The sequence below is a fragment of the Simochromis diagramma genome, unplaced genomic scaffold (genome assembly GCF_900408965.1).
Source record: "Simochromis diagramma unplaced genomic scaffold, fSimDia1.1 OVJJ01000753.1, whole genome shotgun sequence".
NCBI lineage: Eukaryota > Metazoa > Chordata > Actinopteri > Cichliformes > Cichlidae > Simochromis > Simochromis diagramma.
Genome location: NW_024387523.1, coordinates 21,271,205 through 21,298,949, shown reverse-complemented (window position 1 = coordinate 21,298,949; position 27,745 = coordinate 21,271,205). Strand labels below are relative to the sequence as shown.

At 39.8% G+C, this 27,745-nt stretch overlaps 1 protein-coding gene and 1 long non-coding RNA gene across 5 annotated transcripts in view; both read left to right on the top strand.

The window, feature by feature from the left end:
* Window positions 1–27,745, top strand: part of khdrbs3 (KH domain containing, RNA binding, signal transduction associated 3) — a 191,241-nt gene that overhangs the window by 43,956 nt on the left and 119,540 nt on the right. The window lies entirely within an intron of this gene.
* LOC120727022 lies at window positions 768–13,324 on the top strand. The gene is made up of 3 exons (XR_005694416.1): window positions 768–778; window positions 12,821–12,826; window positions 13,203–13,324. It is a non-coding gene; the product is annotated as an uncharacterized LOC120727022 (long non-coding RNA).

The following is a 27,745-nucleotide window of genomic DNA, read 5'->3' as shown; positions in this document are numbered from 1 at the left end:
CTTAAAATTAGAGATGTCAAGGTCTTGACTCGTCCTTAAGTACGGCACATCAAAAATAAAGAACTTGGATGGGATTAACTTTAGGTTAACTAACTTTTCTTTAGGTCAGTTTGCTCAAATTCTTTTCGGAGTAAATCGTAATAAAAACATGGTGGTTTTATGTAAAAGTCAGGTGTGTTAAATATTCCATGTCCTGTTAACAGTCCAGTGAGTGTTGCACCTTGTTTTTCTACAAGGTTCTGCAAGGACAGAAGTGTACACAGAAAAATGAAGCAATTATACTTCTATTACACTCCTATACATGCTCCTAAATATTAAAAATATAGATAGCACAGTGTAAAGCACAAACTCTGTGACTGACTTTCTGTTTTAACAGGTTTTTGCACAGTATTATAAATAAAACTATTCCACTGCTCTGTCTCACAGCCTACTGATGAAAGTGACTGGTTTAAAAGTGTGGCACATTCTTTACTGGAAGGTAGACAATGAAAAATGCAAGAGCCAAAAGGCTTTGATCTCCTTTTTTATATATAGTGAAATGTAAACAGAAGTGACTCTAGACTAACAGAGTAACTGTCCTCTGTTAGTAGGGGTGGGGGAAAAAAATCGATACTGTGTAGTATCGTGATATTTTGTTTGCTAATAATGTATCGATACAGGGACAGCAGAAATCGATATTTTGTTACAAAAGCTTTTGTGGACTGGAACATGCTCTGACTTCAGAGCATGTTGATCCTTTTTCTGAGCAAGAATCCTGACATTCCTTCACTGTCCAAATGTGTTTAACTTTTTTTTGGCAGCAATAAACTAAATTTAAGACATGTTTTATTTTAATTAAGTTAAACTTTTTTATTTAATGTAAAATTATATTTTGTTTTAATTTACTTTCAAATTCTTCAGTTGCTGAATGGGCTGCATAGTTTTCATAAATTGCATAGTTCAGAATAGCTATAATTGTACCAGATGGTTGCATTCAGTTAAGTTGGACTAGACTGTAATACAAACCGTTCAGTTTGTCAACAATAAAACTGACTGAAATGAGAGAAAGACTGAGTGTGAGACTTTGATATTAGATAAAATGAATATTGATAAAGTTTACCTTTATGTACAGAATCTGAATATCGCAAAATGTTTTAAAAAATTGCAATAATATCGTATCGTGCGTTAAGTATTGTGATAATATCGTATTGTGGGATGTATGGTGATTCCCACCTCTATCTGTTAGGTCTGTATATTTTAGAGGCCTCACAATATCAACCATTGGGTCTTATTTGAAAAAGCAGCATTTTTCATTGAGCTGATTCATGTACAGTAAGGCAAATTCATTCCACTCAGTAAGGCAGATAAGCCTTTGTTTCACTCAGCACTTTTGGTTATCAGCTCCTTTTCAGATCTAGGTTAGATTTTTTTTTCTAACAACACTCATTTCCCTTGCTGATAGAGGGAAGATGGCAGCACCGAATCCTTAATGCTAGTTGAAAGACACTTACCAGCCACCTCTGTGACAGACTCTCTCTTAAAGACCTTTATCCAGGTCTTCTGTAGAGTTCTAGCAAATATTAGCCTCTTACCGGAATGGAATAAAAGTGAGTTAATACTTAAAGTATGGGCCAGGATATGCCAAAAAAGAAATTAAAAAAAAGAGTGTGAAGTAAAATATTGTACAACAAGTTCTTAATGTAGTACTTCCAATAAAGTTAGTTGGCGATATTTCCGTCGAGGGCAAAGATTGCACTTGGACGCTGTCGCAGTGGCAGAATTAATCCGTGACATTTTATGAAGTAAGCGGTACTCTGCGGTGCACAAAATTTGGCCGAAACAGTCTGCCACAACTCCAAAACTGTAAATACTGTTATCTCTCTCTTACACAACAGATGGAACACGATGCGGCTTAATAGAGCACTTCTTCTGCCATCTTGCTGATGAGTTCTGGACTTGATTATGCAATTGGCAGGGGATGCAGGGAACAGAGCCGGAGTAACTGGAGTTACTGCGTGCACACGGCGAATATGAGATTACTCCGGGTCTGGAGAGACTTCCATTCAGGAAAAATTAGGGGGGCATTGTATTGGAAGCTCGGGGACGGGGCGGACTGCTTTGATAAGTTTGAGCCATTCACAAAGCTCCTCTCCCGCAAGGAGCGTATCTCTTCCCCCTGTGACAAGCCGCATATAGGCAGCATCAGGCTCTTGGAGCTGGAGGAATATCTTAAGCCAAAACAAGAGACAAGCAGGACTAACAGTCTGCCTGGAATGAAAAATCCTCAGCAGCATACTAATGAAGTGCTTCCAGGTACGAAAACACCTCATGTGGCAGGAAGTGCGTCTGTTATTAACATGAAATCACGACTGTAAAAAATTGTTATTTCCATTGTGAATTTAACTAGTTGTTTTGAGAGCAAAAGTTCATCCAGGATCTTAGAAACAATCTTAAATTTCACATTATTACTGGAATTCTGCTTCGCTTCAATTCATATTTGATGTGATCCACTGTGTGCTTTGTTCCCCTTAGTGAACAAGGCTTTTATTGTTCTCTTCACTCAGTGGAGATGCAAATTGGAGAAATCTAGCAAGCCATGCTACCCGAGTGATGACATCAAAGCATCTAAGAAGTAATGTGCGGTAAAATAATAGATAAAGGTGGGACTGTTTGCTGACTTGGGGGAAATGAATCTGCTTTAAGCTGTGTGTGTCTGCACAGCGTGCAGAATGTTAGCAGAGCAGCAGCTCTGGTGCTCTGCGTGGGTCTGCACAGGAGGCGTTCAGGTGCAGTGTTCAGCTGTACATCACCTGCAGGTCTGGAAGCCTAGCTTACAGTCACTGTAGTAATGCACATAGAATACAGGAAAATAAATTTAGAGTGTAAAAATAAATTTTAGGAGCCACTGTCTTTCCATTAGAAAAGTTGCCAGACCCTGGTGACTATAAGGGGAGAAGGGACTTGATACAGTGTTGTACAGGATTCATGAAGTGCGATGCAATTGTTAATTCTTAATTGTGTGGTAGTGCAGAGAGACCAGCAGCTACAGTCCCTGTGCAAACAGGAGGAGAAAGAGGTGGGGGGCGTTGGGAAGCTTTTTCCAAGGGATCGCCACAGTTGATGGATCCAATGGATTTGGCACACATTTTTAGACAGGAGGCCCTTCATCGTGCAACCATCCTATTTATCCGATCTTGGGACTGGCACTAGGCGTAGACTAGCTCTGAGGCTGGGTTTGTTTCCACCTGTTGTGAACCGGGAATTCCCAGTGGATAGATGCAGCACAGGTCAGCTGAGGTCTGTTTGGCTTTGCTTGTTGTAGAAACCCTAGTTACAACAAGGTTAGCATGTGAATATACACATATTAAAAGGTTAGGATTAATGAGACATTTTATAATTAAGTCTCGAGAGTCAACAAATGGCCAAATCACATGATGGATTTAAGATGATGTAGCAGCAAGACACAGTCCCACTGACTCTCTGTTTCAACTTGTGTCAAAAGTGCAGACCTCAAATTATGGAAGAGTTTTCAAACCTAACTGTGCAGTTCTATGGATTTTATTGACAGTTTACCTTGCTTATGCTGTCTATGTTGTGGACACGTCTAACTGTAATTAACACAGAAGCTTTTGAACTATGTTATGATGTGAATGATACTATTAAACTATGTAAAAAAAAATAAATGCCCTGAATGGTAAATGGACTGGTTCTTATCTTTTCTACTCATCTGAGCACTCAAAGCGCTTTACACAACTTGTGCATTCACCCATTCACATTTTTCTAAGTGCTTTATAGCTAACATTCACACACATTCATACTCCGATGGATGCATCGGAGAGCAATTTGGGGTTAGTATCTTGCCCAAGGATATTTGGCATGCAGACTAGGGGAAGCCAGGAATCGAACCACCAACCTTCCGATCAGTAGATGACCTGCTCTACCACCTGAGCTGTAGCTAAATATAACATTTAGTGTTATATTTTAAATAATCTCAACAGATAATTTGGATTCTTGTATTTTTTGTCAGTTTGATATTGCAAAGCACCATTTGCTACTATTGGTGCTGCTCTCCCAAAATGTATTAGAGTTATGGTTAGCACATATGATATGTTAATACATTTTATATTTGTTTAAACTCAGTCTGGGAACTCATCAGCTGCTTTGCCAAATTAGCAAAATTAGATAAGTTAAAGGCCACATGATGTCCGATAGGCCAGTTACCTGCTTGCAGCAAAGCCTGCTCAAATGTGATTGGTCAGGGCTATGGAAACTATAAAGCATGAGGTCCTAGAAATCCTCCCCTGTCTACAAATTCTACATATTAATAGTAATAATAATGGATATGAGTGCAAACTTCTTTACAAATGACCAGGCCTTGTCTTTTTAATAGCACAGCATCAACAAAGAAAAGGAATATTGGATGAACCTTTACTTACTTGTTTTTGATGGAGTAGAGAAAAGTGTTACAGATAGATGTCTTAAATCAAACACAAGCCATGACAACAAAATTCAAAAAGAAAGTTACATAAAAGCATAGAGAAAAAGAGAGGACAACTTTAAAGACACATTATTGACAGTCTTGTTGATAATGCTTTTGGAAATGTAAGCTTTTTTTCTGCGTGTAGGTGTTACTCTACTCCTGATTAGCTCCTCACTGTCAACTCATTTTGTTTGGCTCTAAAGTGAGGTGCTAGACTATGTGACGAAAATGCGAGAGATTCAAAGATTTTTCAGCTCTCGTTTGACGTTGCAGCCTCGATGCACACTGATGAGCTAAATATTAAAAGGAGGTAAAGCTGACAGCCTTGATCACCTTGGAGTTGTACCACCCACCGTGGCATTTTTGCAGTCCTCCACAATATCAGGCAGAGGATACAAACTTTTTGTGTACACCTTTGATTATTAAAGATCATTGAAACAAAATTTGCTGTGCTTCAAAGGACAGACAGTCATGTTTTTGTGTGGGTTTCTAGTTGTAAACAAGTGTCTCCTTGCAACAGATGTATTCTGTTTGTTCAGGATGCAGAGCTGCGTGCAGCCCGCTCTGAATCTTTCAGGACCTCTGGCCCAGTTTGGACATTGTAACCTCAGTCCCACACATAAGATACTTTTTTTAATTGGATACTCCACAGCGGGAGCCTGGCACAATGTTTGGATTACATTAACAGCCTGAGCTAGCTTCCCCATCAAAAAAAAACCCCTGACAGCAACAAACAAACAAACACACACACACACACACACACACACACACACACACACACACACACACACACACACACACACACACAGAACATCTGCAAAAAATGAGCAGGTGTGGGAAAGTAACCTTAATTCAGACATGATGCTCCTATTGTTAATTCATACATTTCCGTCTCATCAGAAGAACAGGGGGTATTTTTAGCCATGCTTGATTTTGTGTCCTGAGTGAGAGCAGTCTGTGGGATACAATGCCCAGAAGTGTGCAGAAATAAGCTTTGGCATAGGATCAAAGGCAGAGATATCATTTTGTTGGGGAAACAGTACTTGATAGCAATAATGATCTGCGGATCTGCGGTGGGCCGACACGCTGAGCCACACAGCGAGGTGGAGGTGAAGGCGCAGCCACAGCACTGAGTCTGTCTGAGGCCGGGACCTGACCGGTGATCTGACCCACAGATGTAGTGAACTCGCAAGTGTACTGTAAGTGAGCAGACAAGTGGAGCTCCAGAAACTGGCTTTGCATGCAGACGAGTCTGCAGAGCGTTGCCGTGGCTGAGGGCTGTTTGCGGAGCGCCGTCTCCTGCTTCGCAGCAGCTCCCACTGGAATCCAGGGGTGAAATGTAGGCCAGGACGAACACAGGCACACCCCGGCTATTTCCAAAATCCTGCTTGTTTGCAGGCGTGACGGATCACATATTTTCCTTGATTTCTCCGCTAATGTGAAATGCATGTTCTCGCTCATTAGGGCAGCAGTAATGAGCCACTTCGAAGCTGCACCTGATAAGCTTTAATACAGTTAAAATGTAAAACCTGGAATATGTTAATGTTACTCAAGTTATAGAGTCACACTGGTACATGTAAACAAACACAATCACTAGTTATCAATTAGAATGGTAAATAGACTGCATTCATAAAACACCTTTCTGAGTGCTCAAAGCATATTCTGTCCTTAGGTATGTCTATTGTATCCTTTTGAGGGGGTACTTATTTTAACAAGAAGACCCTTTACAAAGGGTGACATAGGGGTACATATTCAGGTAATTTCTTGAGTTGGGTAGGTATGTATGTGGCCTTTCTAACTTTACTGACTCCTCAAAGCTTTATTTTGTATCTGAACCCACAATAGATTTTGGGGAATACTTACCTAATATGTACATCTTTGCCCTGTGAGAGGACAGGAGAACAAATCTTAAATTCTTAGAGGAAAAATGTTTGTCCTTTGGATGTTTCCTGGTGTTGTAAAGGATACATACTTTCACTTCTAGGTGCAAATATGTATCTTTTACTGCCTGGTAACATATATATGAACCTTTTGGACGTTTAAAACGGTGCACATAGTTACCTTAAGGTCCAATAATTATTCATGTCATTATTTTATTCAGTCAGTAATCATGTAGATTATTCCTGTAGGTACACAAATGGATTTTTCCTGCATCCTTATCTCTGAGAGAGTATATGAAGTATGAGTGTGTGCAAGAAAATGTGTCCATTTTAGAATTCATAACAATACATATTTGCTTCACAATGCAACATTTCCATTAGCAACCTGCTGTTTTTAATCCACCTTTAATACATATAGCTTCTTTGTTGCCTTCATGAGGAAGACTGATAGATGTTGATGCGTTTTCATTAAGCCCATATTTATCAAGTTTTTATTCTCAGTCACCTACTGATATATATGTGGAATTAGATTTTGTATTCCAACGATGTAGGCGGATTTCTCCCTCTTTAAAGCTAGACTTTGTGAGTTTCGAAAGAAAAAAAAAACAGCGTTTGACTAACAAATAAAAAAAACTCATAAGCAATAAAGTACACTCCTGTGGGAGGATCCTGACTACCAGAGAAAACCCAGCAGTCACCACCAATATTAAAGACAGATACAGAGTTACAGTAGATACTTCTTAGAACATATTAAATGTTTTTTATCTACTTTAAATTTAGTAAAACCTTAAAATCTAAAAGTAAAGTTAGTATTTTAACTTATTTGGCCACACACAGACTGGTAGTAAACCTTAAAATCCTTAAAATGAGGCAAAATTTGCAAAGAAGTATGAATATATGTATATGTATCTGTTTTGGGCCTTCAACGTGGTGCACATAGTTAAAGCCCAACTCTTTAGTATTAGTGTAGACAACTGTAGAGACAGAAATTGATTTTTACTGTGTCTCTGTTTCCAAAAGTGTGTATTGTGTATGAATGGCTGTTAGAAAATGCATCCATTTTAAAATTCACAACAATACATATAAATGTATACTTCCCAATGTTACAATTCCATTAGCACCTTTTAATTTAAATGACTAAACTTTTCTGTATTATATGTTATATATATCTTCTTCTGGTAGAAGTTGATGTGTTTTTATTAAGCACATATTTACATAGGGCTTCGTTATTCTCAGCCACATACTGGTGTATGTGGAATTTAATTTTTCATTCCATACATGTGGGCGTATATTTTCTCTTTAAAGCTAGGCTTTGTGTGTTTTCAAAGGAGAAATAACACATTGTTGACTAACAAATACAAATCTCAAAGTGTAACTCATGAGCTATAGAGCACACTCCTACACAATTATAAATGAGTGTATCAGAGCTGCTTATTAGCTGTTTTTTATATGAGAAATAAAAACTATGAGAAACTTCTTATATTTAATAGTTTGCAATTCTCACACCTCATGCAATTTTATTAAATTATTGCAATGTTCTTTTACAAATATGGTACAAATATGTAGCTTCTACTGCTTAAGAACACGCACATATATTTTTTATATATAAAAAATATACATATGTGTTTACCCCCTTGAAGGGGTAAAAAATGGTTGCCTTAAGATTCATTCAACATATAGAGTAGAGGAGCTAGTGATTAAACCACCTGTGTTGCACAATAATATTAATAATAATTATTATGTATGTCCGCGGTCCCAAACCCCCGGGCCATGGAACGGTACTGAGTCGTTTGATACCCGAGTTGAGGCTCGGGTAGGGCTGGGCGATATGTCCTAAAATTCATATCGCGGTATAATTTGAAGCAAGTGCGGTAACGATATATATCGCGATATATTCTTTTCTTCTGTATAACGTATTTTCCACACTATAAAGCACACTTAAAATCCTTTTAATTTTCTCAAAAATCGAGAGTGTGCCTTATGTATGAATTCTGGTTGTGCTTACTGACCTCGAACTGATTTTGGCGTGCAGAAATCTGTTAAAAAATGTTTTAGTACAACTTTGGTAAGCTGCACTGCTTGATGGATTGTCAGAGCATTACGGCTGCCGTAGTGAGGAGCTTCACGGAGTAATCTGGGTCCAAAACTCCGTCCCTTCAGGTCCCAAAGTCAAATGAACACTGAGAGTTAAAAACTGTCTAAATTCTTTCATCTGTAATTAAATCATCAGCGTTGCTGCTTTATCAGGTGTAACAATTAAGTTTAACATCCAGGCATCCATGAAAACAGAAGTTATTAAATTTAACGGAGTTATAAGTTAACAGGAAGTTAGCTCGCTAGTTTACACCTAAACATGACATACCATGTTCTGACTGAGAGATTTTTGAAACTAATTAAAACGTACAGCTCTGCTACCACTTCCGACATAAATGAAGAAAGAAAACCAAACAGCAGTGGCGTTTGCGTTTGCAGTTATTGAAGTTGGACTACCTGGTATATAATGTTGTGCTATGTGATTGCTAGCGACACAGCTATGTTAGCATAACATTAGCACAGTGAAGCTGGAGGATGAACGCCAACTTTTCTTCCACTCGATAAAAGTTAACGTGAGGGATTCTGGTGGTTAGGAACAAATGCAATCGTATAGCAGGATGCTATACACGGGCCAAACTTCAGTCAGGAGAACAACTGAGATCATTCGTCCACAATACAAGGTTAGTTATTAATATACTGCAACAACATGGGAATAGAGCAGCTGCGAGAGAATTCAACATTAATGAATCAATGTTACGGAAGTGGAGGAAGCGCAGTTTTTGGCTTTCCCCATATTTCAAAAGTGCTTCATCTCTTTGCTATGACTGTCGCCCGGCATAATTTGCAGATGACAATGGTTTTAGCCGCTGCGATGCTTTCGACCAAAACAGGTGCCGCTTGATGACATCATCAACATGCGCTATCGCGATAGAGCGGTATAGTCAAAATCTCTATCGTTGGGCAAATTTATATCGTTTCTATCGTATATCGCTTCTATGGCCCACCCCTAGGCTCGGGTGGGATTATCTTTATGTGATTGTCTTTATCGGTTTTTATCGTTATTTTTTTAGCGTTTTTATCATTAACTCAGTTTCCCTGGGTCTTTTCCTGTGTGTTATGAATAAGTCTTCTTTTTTTGGTACCAGTACTGGTTTTATTTATATTGTCGGACATAAACTGGTCGGTGGCGCAAAAAAGGTTAGGGACCGCTGATATATGTCATTACAGGGAGTGCCGAATTATTAGGCAAATGAGTATTTTGTCCACATCATCCTCTTCATGCATGTTGTTTGTCTTACTCCAAGCTGTATAGGCTCGAAAGCCTACTACCAATTAAGCATATTAGGTGATGTGCATCGCTTAATGAAAAGGGGTGTGGTCTAATGACATCAACACTCTATATCAGGTGTGCATAATTATTAGGCAACGTCCTTTCCTTTGGCAAAATGGGTCAAAAGAAGGACTTGACGGGCTCAGAAAAGTCAAAAATAGTGAGATATCTTGCAGAGGGATGCAGCAGTCTCAAAATTGCAAAGCTTCTGAAGCGTGATCATCGAACAATCAAGCGTTTCATCCAAAATAGTCAACAGGGTCGCAAGAAGCGTGTGGAAAAACCAAGGTGCAAAATAACTGCCCATGAACTGAGAAAAGTCAAGCGTGCAGCTGCCAAGATGCCACTTGCCACCAGTTTGGCCATATTTCAGAGCTGCAACATCACTGGAGTGCCCAAAAGCACAAGGTGTGCAATACTCAGAGACATGGCCAAGGTAAGAAAGGCTGAAAGACGACCACCACTGAACAAGACACACAAGCTGAAACGTCAAGACTGGGCCAAGAAATATCTCAAGACTGATTTTTCTAAGGTTTTATGGACTGATGAAATGAGAGTGAGTCTTGATGGGCCAGATGGATGGGCCCGTGGCTGGATTGGTAATGGGCAGAGAGCTCCAGTCCGACTCAGACGCCAGCAAGGTGGAGGTGGAGTACTGGTTTGGGCTGGTATCATCAAAGATGAGCTTGTGGGGCCTTTTTGGGTTGAGGATGGAGTCAAGCTCAACTCCCAGTCCTACTGCCAGTTTCTGGAAGACACCTTCTTCAAGCAGTGGTACAGGAAGAAGTCTGCATCCTTCAAGAAAAACATGATTTTCATGCAGGACAATGCTCCATCACACGCGTCCAAGTACTCCACAGCGTGGCTGGCAAGAAAGGGTATAAAAGAAGAAAAACTAATGACATGGCCTCCTTGTTCATCTGATCTGGACCCCATTGAGAACCTGTGGTCCATCATCAAATGTGAGATTTACAAGGAGGGAAAATGGTACACCTCTCTGAACAGTGTCTGGGAGGCTGTGGTTGCTGCTGCACGCAATGTTGATGGTGAACAGATCAAAACACTGACAGAATCCATGGATGGCAGGCTTTTGAGTGTCCTTGCAAAGAAAGGTGGCTATATTGGTCGCTGATTTGTTTTTGTTTTGTTTTTGAATTTCAGAAACGTATATTTGTGAATGTGGAGATGTTATATTGGTGTCACTGGTAAAAATAAATAATTGAAATGGGTATATATTTGTTTTTTGTTAAGTTGCCTAATAATTATGCACAGTAATAGTCACCTGCACACACAGATATCCCCCTAAAATAGCTAAAACTAAAAACAAACTAAAAACTACTTCCAAAAACATTCAGCTTTGATATTAATGAGTTTTTTGGGTTCATTGAGAACATGGTTGTTGTTCAATATTAACATTATTCCTCAAAAATACAACTTCCCTAATAATTCTGCACTCCCTGTAAAGGCCTGAAAGAAAACCATGGCAAATGTATGTAATGAAAACGGAATTGCTTAAAGTGATGAACCCAATGAGAAATGTCACTTATCTGTAGTTTCCTCTAGCTAAATGGGGCCTTTTATTGGCTTTCAGCTCACTGTTTTGGTTTTACAATGTACCACATGTGTACCAATGTGCCAGTTATACTCCATATTCCATTTGCCATTTTCAGTATATGCCCATCATAAACTACCAGCTCGGTAAAAAGATAAATAAGAATTATTTATATTTACGTGCACTACAGAAACAAGACTGCAACTGATGTTAATGCCATGGTTGCTTGATGTGCACAATACAGTGTACGCTTAGCAAGTAATTCTCAAGTAAGTACTAAATACCATGAATATCAGAAAAAAAAGAGCCAAAATTATTTGGCTCCATAAACATAGCAACAATTTTGAGTAAGATGTATCTTAAATTTATAAAATCAAAGGTTTATTTGTTTAAACAATTATTTATTTAAGAAAAATATGCTTGGTAAAAACTAAATGTATAGTAAGCAAAAAAACCTGTATTTGACCATGTAATATAACATTTTAAATTGTGCTTATATAACACACAAAAGTCACCTGTCATCAGATTACTTAAAATGAGCATTTTTGGCATAAATATTTTTTTTGTAGTCTCATTTTTTTAGTTGTGCACATTTTGTTCTTTTACTTTTTTGGGGGGAAAGTTATAATTTTGTTTATAACATTAACTAATGTACTAAAGAGCTTTATTTGTTTATTTTTTTGTTAATTTTTTGTTATTTTTTGTATTTTTTTTTGTTTTTAACCTCCTAAGACCCAAACTCTTCCACAGCATGCATTTTTAATTTCTCTTTGATATTTGGACATATTGGGGCCCAATGAATGTAAAAACAAAGAATTACCAGATTTTTTCTTTTTACCTTATTTTTGTTTTTATGAAAAATAAGAGCCACATATGAGGATATTTATTTAAAAGTTTGATAGAACAGTAGCAGTATAACATCCTCGTAAGTGGATATCAGGCCCTTGTAGAGCAAAATTGAGTATTTTGGTCTAAATAACCCAAAATGTGATGTCCACATATGTTGACGCCAGGTCCTAGGAGGTTAAAGCCGTTACCAATAGGCATCGTTTTAGCATCACTGTCCAATACTAAGAGCATTCCTGTTGTAGCTTATGGGCTGTGGCTTTTCTGGGCGCTTTTTTTGCTCATTCCACGCCACAGTGCTTAATAATTGCAGGATTCCTCTCCAGCTTTTGGCTCATTGGTCTCTCCTTGCATCTCTATCATTGTCCACACAATCTCATTACCACATTTCACAGAATACAGTCTCCACCTGGCGCAAAGCTTGCCGTGGGCTCAGTTTGTTGATTTAATGTTGAGACTGTCAAATTTCCATGTTGAACACGCTCCTCAGGTCTAAACGCTGCATTCATATTTCACATGCCACAGAAATGTGCGTTTTCCTCCTCGACCGGCTTGCATACCTTGCTGAGGGCCTGCCTTGAGCTGTCTACTAGGAAGGCTGTCCAAGAGGAGACTCAATTAAAGCGGACGGTCAGAGTTGCTTAAATAATGCAAAGCGCACTTGTTCAGGCAGCAGTATGCTGTAAGCAGATATTCCACCTCTCTGGTTAGAAGATCAGTCATAGGTGTGTGTTGCTAGGTCCTTGACAGCACTGGGTATGGTTTAAAATTTTACATAGATGGATCATACATAGATACAGGTATTGGTACAATAAAACTACTGTTTTCCCTGAAAAATTTGAATGTTTTTCCATTCAGTTTGGCTATTTGTAATATATTTTCAAAATTGTGCATAAACAAGACAATTAAACAAAATAATTAAACAAAAATTATTAAATTAATAAGCAAAATAATGAAAGCTTAAAATGCTGAATTAATGTTGTATCTATATCAGATTTTCAGTGACTATTTATGTCGAAGAAGAAGAAGCAGTGTCTGTTATCGTAGCTTTGTCCAAATTCAGGAACCGCATCCTCCTGTGCCCGCATTTGTAGGCCGAAGACTCCGACAAATGCGCCCTTCATTTCCACAGATTTGAAGGATGGGTCGGGTGTATACTTCGTGGCCCAACCTATCCCAGAATTCATAGCGCGGCCCTGCTCAGTTTCCAACAATGGCGGCAGCTAGTCACAAAATAAACGTTTAACATATTTTCAGGCGAGAGTGTAACTGTGTAAACCTCAAATATCTGCTCAGTTTATCAAGACAAGATCGTTTTCAAACCCACCGCCGTCTTTTGCTATTCAGGTTAAACATGATATATAAGTCACTTAGCTCAGCGGTCCCCAACCCCCGGGCCTTGGACCAGTACCGGTCCGTGAGTCGTTTGGTACCGGGCCATGAGAGTTGCGGCTCAGGTGTGAAATGTATAGTTTTCATGGTTTTTATCGGTTTTCAGCGTTATTTTGTTATCGTTTTTATCGTTTACTCGGTTTTCCTTGGTCTTTTCACGTGTGTTATGAATAAATTTTCTTTTTTTCAGTACCGGTACTAGTTTTATTTTGTTGTATTTATCCGCGACACCTTAAAGGCCGGTCTATGAAAATATTGTCGGGCATAAACCGGTCCGTGGCGCGAAAAAGGTTGGAGACCGCTGACTTAGATAACTTAAAAATTTTATTGTTTGGCTTTTTTCAGTATTTTATTTGTTTCTGAGTAAATCGGTTTGACTGAGATTAAAGTTATAGTTTTTACACAGCTGAACAAACGTCAAGCAGACAACTGATTATCAGAAGTGTGAGATGCTCGAGAATATACTCCGGTGTCCTGTTATATTTTAGATAGCAACGAGCAGACGGCTACATTTATTAAACTCCACCGAAACAATCTGCAAATTTCATTAAAATTTAATAAACTATCATCTTGTCTTTATTTTTAGTTAGCACAGACCTTAAACACTTAAAGCTGTAAGCTAATGATAGTTATATAAGAGCAGATGCATGCTGGTGCAATAAGCTGTATGTTTTACGTCCAATGGACGCAGGATGTGATTAGTCGACAAATTGCAAAAATAATCGGTGACTAGTCGACTATCAAAATAATCGTTTGTGGCAGCCCTAGTACATATGCAGCAGCAACCATCATCCACATCATCCACACTCTGCTGCTACGTTGGAGCGTTAACTACACGGCTCCTTACACTGGATTCTTTTTATTTTCATATGTGCAGTCTTAGTATGATATAAATAGCTGATGTGATTAAAGATGCACTGATTTGCATGAAATATTGGTCTGACGCAAACTGTTAGACTGCGTGTTAGTCTGTCATTGTCAGATAATATATGTCACAATTGAATATACAGTATCTGTTCAGTTCAGCAGCATGAGGAAAATGAACAGATTGTTTTACTTGCCATTTGTGTCATTTTCTTGCCTGCTCCACTCTGTGTGTGCAGGGTTCTACACTGAGAGCAGAAAAGGCGCACTACATTCAAATCACAGCAAAGTGCAGCAAAGACTCACAATGTGCTGAAATGAAGCACAAACCAAAAAATTAGGCGAGTATTAAAAATAGATTTTCATTTAATTTATCTTGCTCCCATTCTTGTGTATGATTTCACTGATATGTAAAATATTTAATGTTATAAAAAAAATTGTATCGGTCCATGCCTTCTATCATGATTGGCTGTCCCCATCGTGCCAAGAGAAAATAAAGTGTTCATCTAGACCGGCCAGTTTAGATCTCTTATTGCAGAACTGATGCTGAGAAGCTCATTTCATCACCTTAACAGTGCAGCCTAGATTTCAGCTTTCATACATCACATATATAGAGATCATTAATCAAAATTTTATTGGATGATAATGTGATCCACAGCGGTGTCCAAGACAGGACGCAGACAGACCAGGATTACATTGGATTAGTTTGAAAAGCAGTAGAAACTCCCAGACTGTATCAATCTGTTTGCTGCGCCTGAGGCTGAGAGACAAAGAGGGATGGGGATATAAAAGAAGGAGAGGGTTGGCAGGGCTGTAGAGAAAGTAAGAGCCTCTTTCCCCTGGGGAAAGGTTATTTGTAAGGGGATTGTACCAAAGTCACTTACAAAAGGCAAAATGCAATCTGGTGGGGGTGGTGAGTGCAATGAAATGGGAGTGGGAATAGAAAAAAAACGCAGTTATGATATAGAGTGCTGCTGTTGATGTGTTAGTGATAAAATACAATTTTCTAAAAAAGTCCACGTCCACTGTTGTTGACTCCTGCTTTCATGCTATATCTCATCTTCTCCATCTGAAATACAGTTTTAAAAGCTTAAAAGGGTGGCACTGCGCATCCCCAACAAAATCTTTTGTCGTTACTGATACGATGAAAGATAAGTGTGATTTCCCACTCCCTCAAAGGACCGGTGTGCTGCAAAGTCATCGCTTATTCATTTTTGACGGTATGGAAGCTGTGCAAACAAATTCTGCACGCTCGGAAACATCCTTTTATCGCGTGAGTGTTTTATTTTACTTTGAGATGCAGTTGAGAATCAGATATATTTTCAGCCCAGTTTTTTCTTTTGCACTAAACTGCTCTATTATAGTTTATGTTTAACTTTGGAGCTTTTTTCTCCCCTTTTTTTTCTTTTTTTTGAACTTGCAGGAGCTCTTTCTATGCCCCTGCCTCACCTTGATCTCCCCACGACAGCCACTGCTTCCCTTTCTCACTCTATTCTTTATTTATGTCGTTTTGTGTGGTTGGCACCTCTATAGAGAGGATTGCACTGGATTAGCTTCTCCGCCTTCCCAACTGATCCGATCCATTTTGTGTAATCCAACTCAATTTAATTATGTTTATCGTTCCACCTCGCTGGTGCCGAGAAGCAGCAGCACACCTCTACCAAGATAAGCCTGGGGACCTTGTGCCTCTTTGCTGGCAGAGCATCTGCCTGAGCCTGTTGCTTTATAAACAGATGGTGTAAGTCACCTACACTCTCAGTAAATAATGTGTTAGGCACAATATTATGTTTTCAAGCACCGCTCAAACATCGGCGTGACATGGAAAAAATATCCGAGGCTGAAGATCATAACCCAATTTTTGATGTCGCTTGTAGAGAATTTGTACAGTTTAGCACCATCTCCACCCTCTTGATAGTGAGAGAGTTAATACGCCCACTATACAGTCTTCCTTATTACTTTTGCAAGTCTAATCCTCAGCATGGAATTTCAAAGGCTCACAACCAAAGCCTAAAAAATGGCTCAAGGGCTCACAAATAGCCTGACCACATTGAAAATACGACTCAGCATGTGGCAATTGTGCGGTAAATCTTTGTTGCGACATGTCCTTTGGCTTCTCATGGCACAATTTCTGCATGGGTGAGAAATACCTCTATTATGTTTTTCTTCGAGGGAGAGGACCCAAAGCAAACTTAGAGCAGACAGGCAGATGAAAATGAAAAAAAAAAAAGACTACTTTTGATGTAGAGGCGGTCTCAAAGAAAAGACAGCTGGAGATCCAGAGTCCTGTACTACGGAGCAGGATTTCAGGCTTAGTGGGGTAACCTCAGGTTTAACCAAGGCTTTTTCAGGGTTGTGAAGGTGGTTCTTCTTATTGGGGTGCATCGCTGTAGTAACTCAAACTGAAGCCATAACCTGCTCTGCAGCAGAAAATTAGCATTACCATACCCGTGGAGTTCGATGTGCACATTCTAAAAGGATCTATAGTTTGTGGGGACTAGACTAAAGTCTTTAAATATTTTTAATAATACTAATAAGAAATGTAGATTTCTAGGAGCAACTTTGCTTCTTGATACCCCCCCTCCCATTAGGAACATGGGAGGGGGGGGCCTCTAACTATGTTAGAGCATTTTTTTTGTTCTGTAAGCCTTAATATAGCGAAAACTGTCTTATAATGGGGTGTGCGCGAAAAGTTGATTAGATGACTAATTTTAGCTATTGTCGCTAGTAAGTACCACGTGTACTAGTTATTTAATCGAATTGTTAATATTTTTAATGACGCTCAATGCTGGTAAATGTTCGTAATATGGTTGTTATGCAGCCATCCACCACTAGGTGGAGCTGTAGCCACAATATTGTTGTAGCAAAATGCCAGAAGTTTGTTAATCTAGGCATGATCTTTTTGCTAGCCCTATTATTGTTAATTACTTGGATACTCAGTGGATACAATGAGTTTCCTCTGAAGGGTTGCTGGCATCTTCCTTAGAGATAGGGTGGGGAGTTTAGTCATTTGGGAAGGGCTCAGAGTAGACTTGCTACTCCTCCACATTGAAAGGAGCCAGCCGAGGTGGTCACGCCCTGGGTGAGGTGTTTCAGGCTTGTCCTGCTGGAAGGAGGCCCTGGGGTAGACCCTTTAGACTCTGGAGAGATTATGTGCGGATGTGTCTGGGGAGAGGGATGTCTGGGCTTCTCTGGTTAAGGTGCCAATCCTGCCAGGGCCCAGATAAGCAGAAGAGGATGGATAAATGATTTATTGTTTTCTTTTCATTTTAGACATGAATAGTAGAATGGCACAATCATCACACTTTTCAATCACAATTTTTCGTTTCTTGGGTGTTAATTTGTCATGTTTTAATAATATGTGTACATCTTTTGTAGTAACATATTTTTATATCATATTTAAAATTAGCTTATTTAATTTAAGTTACTTTTTTATTCTTCTTTGTTGTCTGTTTGGAGTATAATGTTCACGATGTACGATGCCAGGTGCCACACAGTTAAGCGCAATTAAATTATTTCTTTTTAAAGGATGTGATTAGGGGTGGGTTTTGATAATCTATTTATCGATTAAAATCGATTCTGGCTTGGATAACGTGATATCGATTCATTAAAATCCTGAATCGATTTTTTAATATAAATTTATTTTGCCCGAAATGCCAGAATCTCAGTTTCAACAACCACCAAACAGCTAAAACAGTAAATGAGAGCTGGTACACGGATTCTGCACAAAGACGTAAACACAAAGCTCGGACCCAAAAGAATCAGTGAGATGTCGCCTTTCTCACCCGATGGCACGGACACGGTCGGGGCTGAAAGCCGACAGCTCGCTGATTCTGATGTTTCGGCGGGTCCGCGCTTTGTGTTTACGCCCTTTATGCGCTGATTCTAAAGCTGTTAGTTTGATCTCTCTCCAAACAATACTGACTGAACCAGCAGCAAAAGAAGATCCAAACTACGCTTCACATAAACATCGTCATGAATTCCCTCTGACTTTTGCTGTTTTGCTTCCACCACAATAAAATCACACTTCATGCACAGCTCTCTCTCAGTATACTTCAAGAACAGTTTCCTGTCTAAAAATCTCAAATTTAACATCTGATTGTTGTTAGTTTTAGACTATTCCATTAGTCTATTTTTTTCCCTTGTTAAGTTGAAATTAGTCACCAGGAACATCCTTTGTCTTACAGCATGTCTTATAGGATCTAACAGATAATGATAGACAGATGTACTCTTGCTACAGGGCAGTGATACTAAAAGGTCTGTTGACTCACACGGTCCTCTTTTTTTTGGTCAGCTTTCTGCTGTGGCTTTTTTTTTGTCTCAATGACCAGTCAAAGTGCACATAATTTCGTAAAGCACCTTTTAATTCAACAGACCTACATACAGCACAATTATATCACATACATTCACGTGAGTGAAGACAGCAAAAGAAATGAAAAAATGAGCCAAGGAGGCACAGAAGATACCTAGGCTGTGGTTGGATAATCAGTTTAGTTTGGGAAGGTTTCTAACTGAATGATGTCCAGAAATTTCTGCATGATTTTACTTTGGAGATGCTGAAAGCTTTAACAAAGGGAGCGGGAAGGCAGCGGGATGCGAGGCTGAGCAACATGTTTTATTTATTAACATTTCATTTCATAAATGTGACTGGTAGCCTTTCTTTTTTTAAATTTAAATTCCAGCCTCTGTAAATTTGTCTTTAGGTTGTCCACTTTCATGCAACATGCGCACAGTTTTATTATTTTCAAATGACTCACCTGGTTTCATCGTTGCTATTACTACTTCCTCCCTTTGTTTCCCTGATTACTCACCCAGCATACAGCACACAGCCATGCTTCCATTTGCTCCGCACCCTTTCTAGCGTGCTCCCGCACCTTCATGTGTGTCCTCATGCCAGTTTTTTTTTGTTTTTTGGATCACAGCTTTTGCCTTTCATGTAAGTTTGGCCTGATGTTCTTTTCAGACTGTTTTTGGATTCTGTCTCTTCCCTGCCGCTTGTAGTTTGGACACATCTGCTGTCACATATTTGGTGCCGTCTTGGTGTCATCAGATTCCCCGAGCACTAATTTCACCAAGTCCTCCTTCGCATCTTTCCTCAGACTCGTGACGTTTTCAGTCGAAAGGTAGAAAAAGGGATTGGTAAAAAACATGGGAGGGATTTTCTTTTTCTTTTAACCCTTCAGCTGGATTCTAGAGAACGTGTACATGAGAGAGGTGAACAATAAATAAAACAGAAACCACAATTTGACAAACAAGAGGCCAACACTAGGACATTCTCCAGTTCTGTGTGGCAGTGTTAATGCAGTGGACTTTACTAGGCAGCAGAAGTTATCACCCACCAATTGTGAGAAAAAATAAAAGTCTAGGCACTGCTCTGATGTCTACAATACTTCTGTCGTCTGCACTACAGTCTGGTTCAGTGTTGCAGAATGAATCTGTTACTGAAATATACAACATGTGTCAGGAGTAAAGCAAACATTGTATGCAGTGTAGGATAATGCAAATCCAATTAGGATCAAATATAATAAACAGGACTAGAAAACATCCTTACAGAAAACATCCCTACATTTAAGCATTGTTTTGATGTCACAGTCACACACAGAGGCGACCTGCTTCCAAGCATCATCCTTTAAGTAACTATTAAACATCATTAATCTTGTTTGTCGCGTTAAGTATTAAATGCCCCGCTCATCTTTTGACAGCAGAAAAAACAGAAAAAGAAAGAAAACAGGGCGGGATTTGGTGGAACATGAATCTTTAATGAGCGAGGGTGGTGGAGATATCAGTAAATGAAAGTTAAGTGCATTTTCTGGGTTTTTGGAGCAGGAGAAGTTATCCTGTAATGCACTAGGAGAGGAGAAGGAAGAGGAGGGGAGATGGATGCTCATTTACCACCTGTGCCAGGAGACCTTTCCTCGTGTCCTGCCGGGCTGCTGGCTTCGCTGTGTCTCCCATCTCTATTTTAAGAGCTTGATATTACAGCCTAATTGTGTTCAGAGTTTTTTCAGGGGCATCTCTCCTCTGTTTCTTGTGTCCCTTTTTCTCCTGTCACATAGCATGCCAACAAAATCATTAAAAATAGAAGGCACCATTTGTAATTTGTGTGTTTTTTTAGGATGGCTGCTTTTAAACATGAATTATCTCGTTCTCATTAATACAGCGTTGAGAACAGATGCAGCGTGCTTTTCAGTCAGCCTGTTAACATGTCACTGTTGTTCCAGCTGGCTGTAAATCATTCATTAAGTCTAAGCAATAGAAAAGCCACAAACAAGGGGTCAAATTAGGGTATATGACCCTCATAACCAGCCCAGTTTTCCACTCTCGCCTTGGTAATGAAAAGATAGTGCTGGTTCTTCGGCACTCCAGCGGATGGTTCCTTCATTGTGCCATCTGGCAGTGCTTCTTGGTAAAGTTTGACCCCAGCATTTGCCCAGTAAGAGGCTTGTTAAAGTCTGCCCTGGGAGTTGATCTCTGTCTGTCTGCTTGTTAAATTTCTGTCGGCGGCCATCATTAGTCAACATGAAAAAGGGTTGGCACTTATATAGACTGGCATATATATTTATATTTATATGTATGAGCAAAATGAGTTAATTATACAAAACCTTTATATATCATTCATATAGGCTATATAGGCACATATAATAGAAGAACTGAACAATACTTGGCGAAATATAATTATAATAAAAATAATGCTGCTTGTGTCCTGCAGAGTTCTTGTTCTGGGCATTTTCTAGAAAAAAAAATGACCAATTTTGTGCAACATATTAAGCCCTTAAACAACAGATTCTTAAAAATGTAACTCATGGTGTCATGGTGGCAATTCATTGGTGTTATTCAGTTCTGGACAAATATAGCCAATCACATTATGACTGTGGGGGTGTTCATGTATTGGCTTACTGATAGATTTTAAATCTGAGCAATACTGGTTATAATGGATCAGGCATAATGGTATGCCTAATATTGTGTTGCTCCCCCCTTTGCTGCCAAAACAGTCCTGACCCTGCAGTTCAGCTCGTCCCGTAGATGTTAGATTGGCTTCAGATCTATGGGATCTGCAGGCCAATCAACACCTCATTTTCATTGTTGTGCTCCTCAAACCACATTTTGCTCTTAAAAAATGCTTCAGGGTCAGGTCATCAAATCGTCACAATTTGGCCCTTTGGTCAAACTCGCTCAAATCCTCATGCCTGCCCATTTATCCTGTTTCTAACATTAACTTTGAGGACAACATGTTCATTTCCTCGCTAATGTGTCCCTCCCACTAACAGGTGCCACAATAAAGCGATAATCAGTGTTATTGACTTCACCTGTAAGTGGTCATTATCTTATGCCTGAGCTGTGAATTGTCTGCGTACTAAGGCTATGTTCACACTGCAGGCCAAAACCCATTTTTTTGACCCTATGCGACCCATATCCGATCATGGTATGACAGTGTGAACGTAGCCTTATTTCTTCCAGTAAACCACGCTGACCCTGGCACACTGTCCAGGTGTGGTTGCATGGTGAGTCAAGCAGTGTCCAGGTCACTTGTACTCACTGTCCAGTTGTGTCACTCATAATGGTGACAAGCAACAGGATTGACTAGAGTCGCCTTGGTTGCTTTTTGCAAACCCCCCTCCCCCCCATAACATTACAAAACACTGTAAAAGATAGTGGAATAAAAGAAACAAACATCAATTTAAATAATCTAATCCAGACCTTCCCAAAGTGTGGGGAGGTCTGGCAGAGCCATTGCAGGGGGGGGGCGCAGAGCCATTGCAGGGGGGGCGCGGTATGAAGGGGGGGGGGAACAAAACGCTTGGACATTGCTAGCACGGGGCGCCCACAGAAACGCAAAGCAGGAGATGAAGCATAGCTGAATATGTTTCCAAACCAACTTCATTCTAAGACAAAGACTAGAAAATATGGTGAAGCATATCTTCCCTTTGGTTTCACTTGCACAAGTGCCGAGGTAGGTCTCCTCTGCATAATAGGTTTTCCCTGTGTCGGGAGCAGCGCTGGGCTGTTCAAATCACGGACAAACAGTATCCCACAGTTGTTTTTGTTTTTAAACCCATTTTGCACAGAGAGGCATTTTTTGAAAAATGTATTGATAGCAATGTTGAATATTATAGCACATGAAAAAAAACAAAACAACTACATGTAAAATAATAACACCGCGACGCCTCTGCCTTTCTAAATGGAGGGACAGTAACTGCGTGTGTATATGTAAGCGTGTAAAACCTGAAGATAGTCAGATTAACAGTATTTTGTCTCTATCTGCCATTCTACAATTCATCTCATGTAAACAATAACGTGCGCACAGCGTGACGTGAAAAAAGGCACATACCTTTGACGTTGCGTGACGAACTCTGTATTCCTCATCCACAAGTAAACGCAAAAAAGGAGTTCTCCGTTTTCGGTGATTCGAAACGCCGTTTACGTGTGGATGAAACAGCTGCGTTTTCAAAAATACCTGTGTAGGTGTGGACGTAGCCTAAAATAGCTAGTAGTTTATTTTATTACTACCAGTCATTTATTGCAGATTAGTTGTATTTGCTTAATTGTTTACTAAATGTTTGAGGTGTGAAATAAATCGCAATAGAGCAAAATATGGGTGTGTGTGGTTGGAGGACGTGTTTGTGCGTGCGCATGCGCACGTGCACACGCGAGAAGGGGGCGGGGGGCGTAAAGTTGAATGTACCCAAGAGGTGAAAATGTAAGAGAGGGTTGCAGTTGTCCAAGGTGCTGGTGTTGTTTTTTTTGAAAAGCTTGTGGGAATTGTGAACACAGGATTGATTTATTTTGGTGGATAAAATCTGTTTTGCTGCTGACCCCTTCCCATAGCTTCAGTGCCAGTACCGCTGCTTGTTTGAGCGCATGAATGTCACAACCTCACCTAAAGAAATAACGAAAAATGTGAAATTTTTTACATTTCCTGAATATTGCATTAGCTCCTGGCTGCCAAAAAGAAGCTTGCAAAAGACAAAGCATGTTCTCTGCTTTGTCTGTGGTTCTTTTGCTATGGATGTGAGTTTGTTACAGAAAGAAAGAATTTTTTAAAACCGCAGCAGGAAAAACAATAGATTTGTTTTTTGGGACTATTTTCAGCTGCGGATTAATATCCATTTTTTGTGCTGCTGAGTATTCACAGCAGCTGGTTGGAGCATGTGGCAGCGACTCAAACTAATATTAATTAAAGCTCATGCCAGTCAAGCGCGTCACTGTGCCTCATTTGTGCGTTTTTTTTTTGTGTGTAGTTTGTCGACAAAAACAACTCAATTGCGGCTGAATAATAAATATCCAGCTCTGGACGCAGACTGTGATTGTTTGCGACATCAGTTTGGTTTGGTGGAAGTTATTTACGAGGAGAAAAATCGAGAACATTACCAACAGCAGAAATTAATGATGTGCAGAGCACAGAGCCTCTGGTGTATATCTAAAAGTTCAACTCCACGTCTGCACATCTGTAGCCTTTTAGGAGGTAGCTCATTCATTAGTGGCGGGGATCACAAGTATCGCAGCTGAATTCTTTTCTGTCATATGTGACGCGTCTCCAAGCAAAGATGATGGTAATTACAGTGAGCGCGAAGTCCACAGAGCTGACGCCTCCTGAGCTGGAGTGTCGATGGGAGGCTGCAAGAGGTGAACGGATAGAAATCAAGTGTATAGATCTGCGGTTGGTGCGTGCCCACCCCTTCACCAGAACACTGGGGTTTTAATTGCTGTCTGACCAGAGCTGGGTCTGTGTGAAGATGTGGTGCCTTGATACGAGAAGCAAGGGGGGAAGGAGTGGTTTTCTTTCTCTGTGGTTGTTGTATTGACAGCTCCCCATCCTGGAGGAGCTGATAAGAACACGTGATCCAAAGTAGAAGCGGATTGCATTTCGGGGCCAGGAATCAAAGCTGTTTTTGGGTGGGTGTGGGCTAGTGAGTGGTCACATTTAACTTCTAGAGGGCACAAAAGAGCAGGGTAGCGGTGTTACTGCAAATGCACATGCAAGAGAGAAAATGCCTGAGTAGATGGCAAGGATGAGTGGAGAGGTTGCGCATAAATGAAACACCTGCATGCTTGAGGAGCATCGTATTTGAAATCAATGAGGGAAAGTGCATTGATTTGAAAACAAAACACAAACACAGGGGACCTCGCTGCTTTCTTTCTGCTGGGCCACAGTTTTGCTTTGCTGGGGCTCTACTCACATGCATTTATAGAGACAGAAGATGCTCTGTTGCTCCTGCCTGTTTCTTTTGCTCTCGTATCGTGGATGCTGATTTGATGCTTTTAACAGTAGCTGGCCTTAAAGTTTACCAGCACTGTGCTATAAATCTGGCTCACTGGATAATTATTTTTCTAAGAAAATATTAGTGTTTTTCCAACCACAGAACGGGCCTTAGGGGATGACTCAGACCATGATTGGTTACATCTGATTTTGGCCATCCTATAAAGAAAAAATATATTTAATCTTGGGACAGAAACATTATAAAAGTGCAACAATGCCTCTGATGCTGTCTGGACTTTTTTTTTTTACTGCAAAAAAAATATAAAATAAGTAATCATTTGGACAGATGCAGTTAACCCTGCCTCGGACACACTGCGGTGTAATCACAGCCAACAACAGAGTGTGTTACTGTGAGCAAGCAGACCCAGTGTTTAGATGAGCACTTGGTCATGTTTTTTTTAATACTTTAGAAAATTTGTTTAATTAACTAATGTAATCTCCCTTCAGTAAAACAGTCGCAATGTACAGGATTCCCATCCCACATCACAACCAGTGCATGACAAAGTGTTAAACTTGAGCTGTTCACAGGTCCACAGGTTTATAAATGTCTAATGAGTCTTTAATGCTGACGACACCTACACGTCTTAGGAGGTTACATCCCCAGTCAAAACATAAGAAAACTAAGAGAGCAAATCATTCTTATATGTGTGTTTGCTCAGTGGGGATGACATTTATTGAGAAAAGTGAGAATAAATATTTGAAAGTTGTACAGAATGCCTGAGAACCTCACTGCATTTTATCACAGACATTAGAGGAGAGAGAGACGGGGCACTTGAAGAACTCTTTGGAAGAACTCTGCAACAGCAGACATGGTGGTAAGAAGGAAAAAAGATGAGGTTTGACTGGTGTTGTTATACATTGCAGTGTTTACGTCCCAGTGATCATTGAAATTAATTTAGATAATGCTTCAAAAATGCTTAAAAACAACTGCCACCACACTTGAGGCACATACGTTTGTCTTGCTTTTAGCCCTGCAGCAGAAGGCTGTGAGCAGGAGCTGAGTTAATATTCTCTGTTTAATCTAATTTAATCTAGTTTAGTCTAATTCAGTGTCTGTGTCACACATAATATGAATCTGGCTACTAAAAATGGGTACATTCAGAGCAGTGTTAATTTTGTTGAAATTTTGTCACAAATACCTACATGGATCCACTCAGCACTGTTTGCCATGGTTTTCAAGGGTTTTCCATTAGGTTATAGTACCTGGTACCAGGTACTTTTTACCTGTTTAGCCGGGGTTCCAAGTGATCCAAGCAGGTACTAAAATGTGACATCATCCGACTGCATGCCACCGACTGGCTGGTCAGTCGATGAGTCATGAGTCGGCAACGAGGGAAATGGCTACAAAAAACAACCCTGAGTCTCACGAAAAGCTACAGACCGAGCAGCAGCTATATTCTTGCTTCAACGTCCACCTTTTTTGTAGCGTTCGTGTTGCATATTAATTGAGTCGCGGGACGCTCGGATGCATTGCTATGAGGACAAATGAGTCGTGACGAGTCAATCCGTGTAGGTAACAATGGAAAAGGGGCTATAGTTTTCATTAACAACGGGTTTTTTTTCTGATGAAAACAAAATGATTACTAAAAAAATAAGAAAAGTATTCTGGAGAGAAGAGAGTCATTCAGAACATTCAGAAGTCGTGTCGAAAGGCGAGGTGAGCTTGGAAGTGATTCAAGAGACAGAAGTAAAGTTGGACGCGCCCATTTGATCTGCCCCCAGGAAACGAGGGAAGATCTTCCATGATTGCTGTTTCTCATGAAAATGTGATAAATTGTTAGTGCTTTGAAGGAAGAGAAGAGTAGACACATGGGCACATTTTATATTTTATATAAAAGAAAATAGGAAACCCTCATGTTTTTACCAGTGAGAGTTTCTCCACATGGTTTACAAACTATCACACTTTATTTTAGTCAACTGAATCAACTTTAAATGTAATTATGTTATCTTATGTTATCTTATGATTTTTAATCAACTAAAACTAAAATAATTTAGATGTCTAAATGACTAAATTAGCTAAATTTGCTGTAAAAACTAACACTGGTTCAGAGCTGAGCTTTATTTCTTCATTTGTGGAAAAAAACTTTGACACTGCACCAAAGAATATCATAACAAACACACAAAGACGCCAACTTACAGAGCTAGTCTGATTACAGGTAATATAACGTGGAGAAGTCTATGTATCAGAGCAGGATCACACCATCGATCAATATATGGTGCATATCAAAAGCCATACATCAGCGAGACCCTCTTGGAATGTGACATCACTCCAAACACTTGACTCAGTGCTGCTTTTATTTCCTCAACACATTGCCTTCCAGGCCGGAGAATCTATTGCTCTGTAGGACAAATTGCACTCTATGTGTCATGGATCTTACTGTCAGGAGTTACATTACTCCCACTGAGATCCTCAGGTCACCTAGTGAGAGATAATTGTGACCCCTGCTGAGAGGGAATACTCCAACTTAGAGGAGCCACCTTCTATTCTTTAAGAGGCATTCAGCTACTCTATTTTCCTTCAGAGTCAGCACGGTGATCCTGGGCTCATTCCTCTGATGTTTTCCCTTATGCCCTCTTTTCCTTTTTGGTGGTTGTTACACACTGCAGCTGGGGAAATTTTACAGATTACTTCAAATTACAGTATGTAGACATTAAAATGTGACAATCAAAATAGTTTTCAAGTCTTCCACAGTAGCCTATTTTACCTCTAGGGGTACAATGGCTTGTCAATACGGACCGGGCGTTGGGGACTGCTGCCCTATGGTATGCTATTGTACCTCTGACAGGAAGTAGGGAGGTAGGTAATTTAACAAATTAACTAAAATTGCCATGTATTCTTTGTGTCAGTAAGTAATGGCACACATATCAGCTGTCTCAACACTGAGTTTCACATCCTGTGGACACCCTCCAACTCACCCTTCAGCCTTCTGGACTACAGCAGATAGTCCTTGTTCTGCTCTTCAGTCTCACTGAGCTTTGTGTAGGGCACATGAACCAGTCCTCTACCTGATTCTGGTTAGAGACACCCCCTAGTTCACAGAAGTTCTCCAGAGCAGAACCAGGACAGCTGTCACTAGCTACAGTCCATGAAGGTGGAGTTGGAGTCTGTCCAGCTGTGGGATGAGACTTTCTG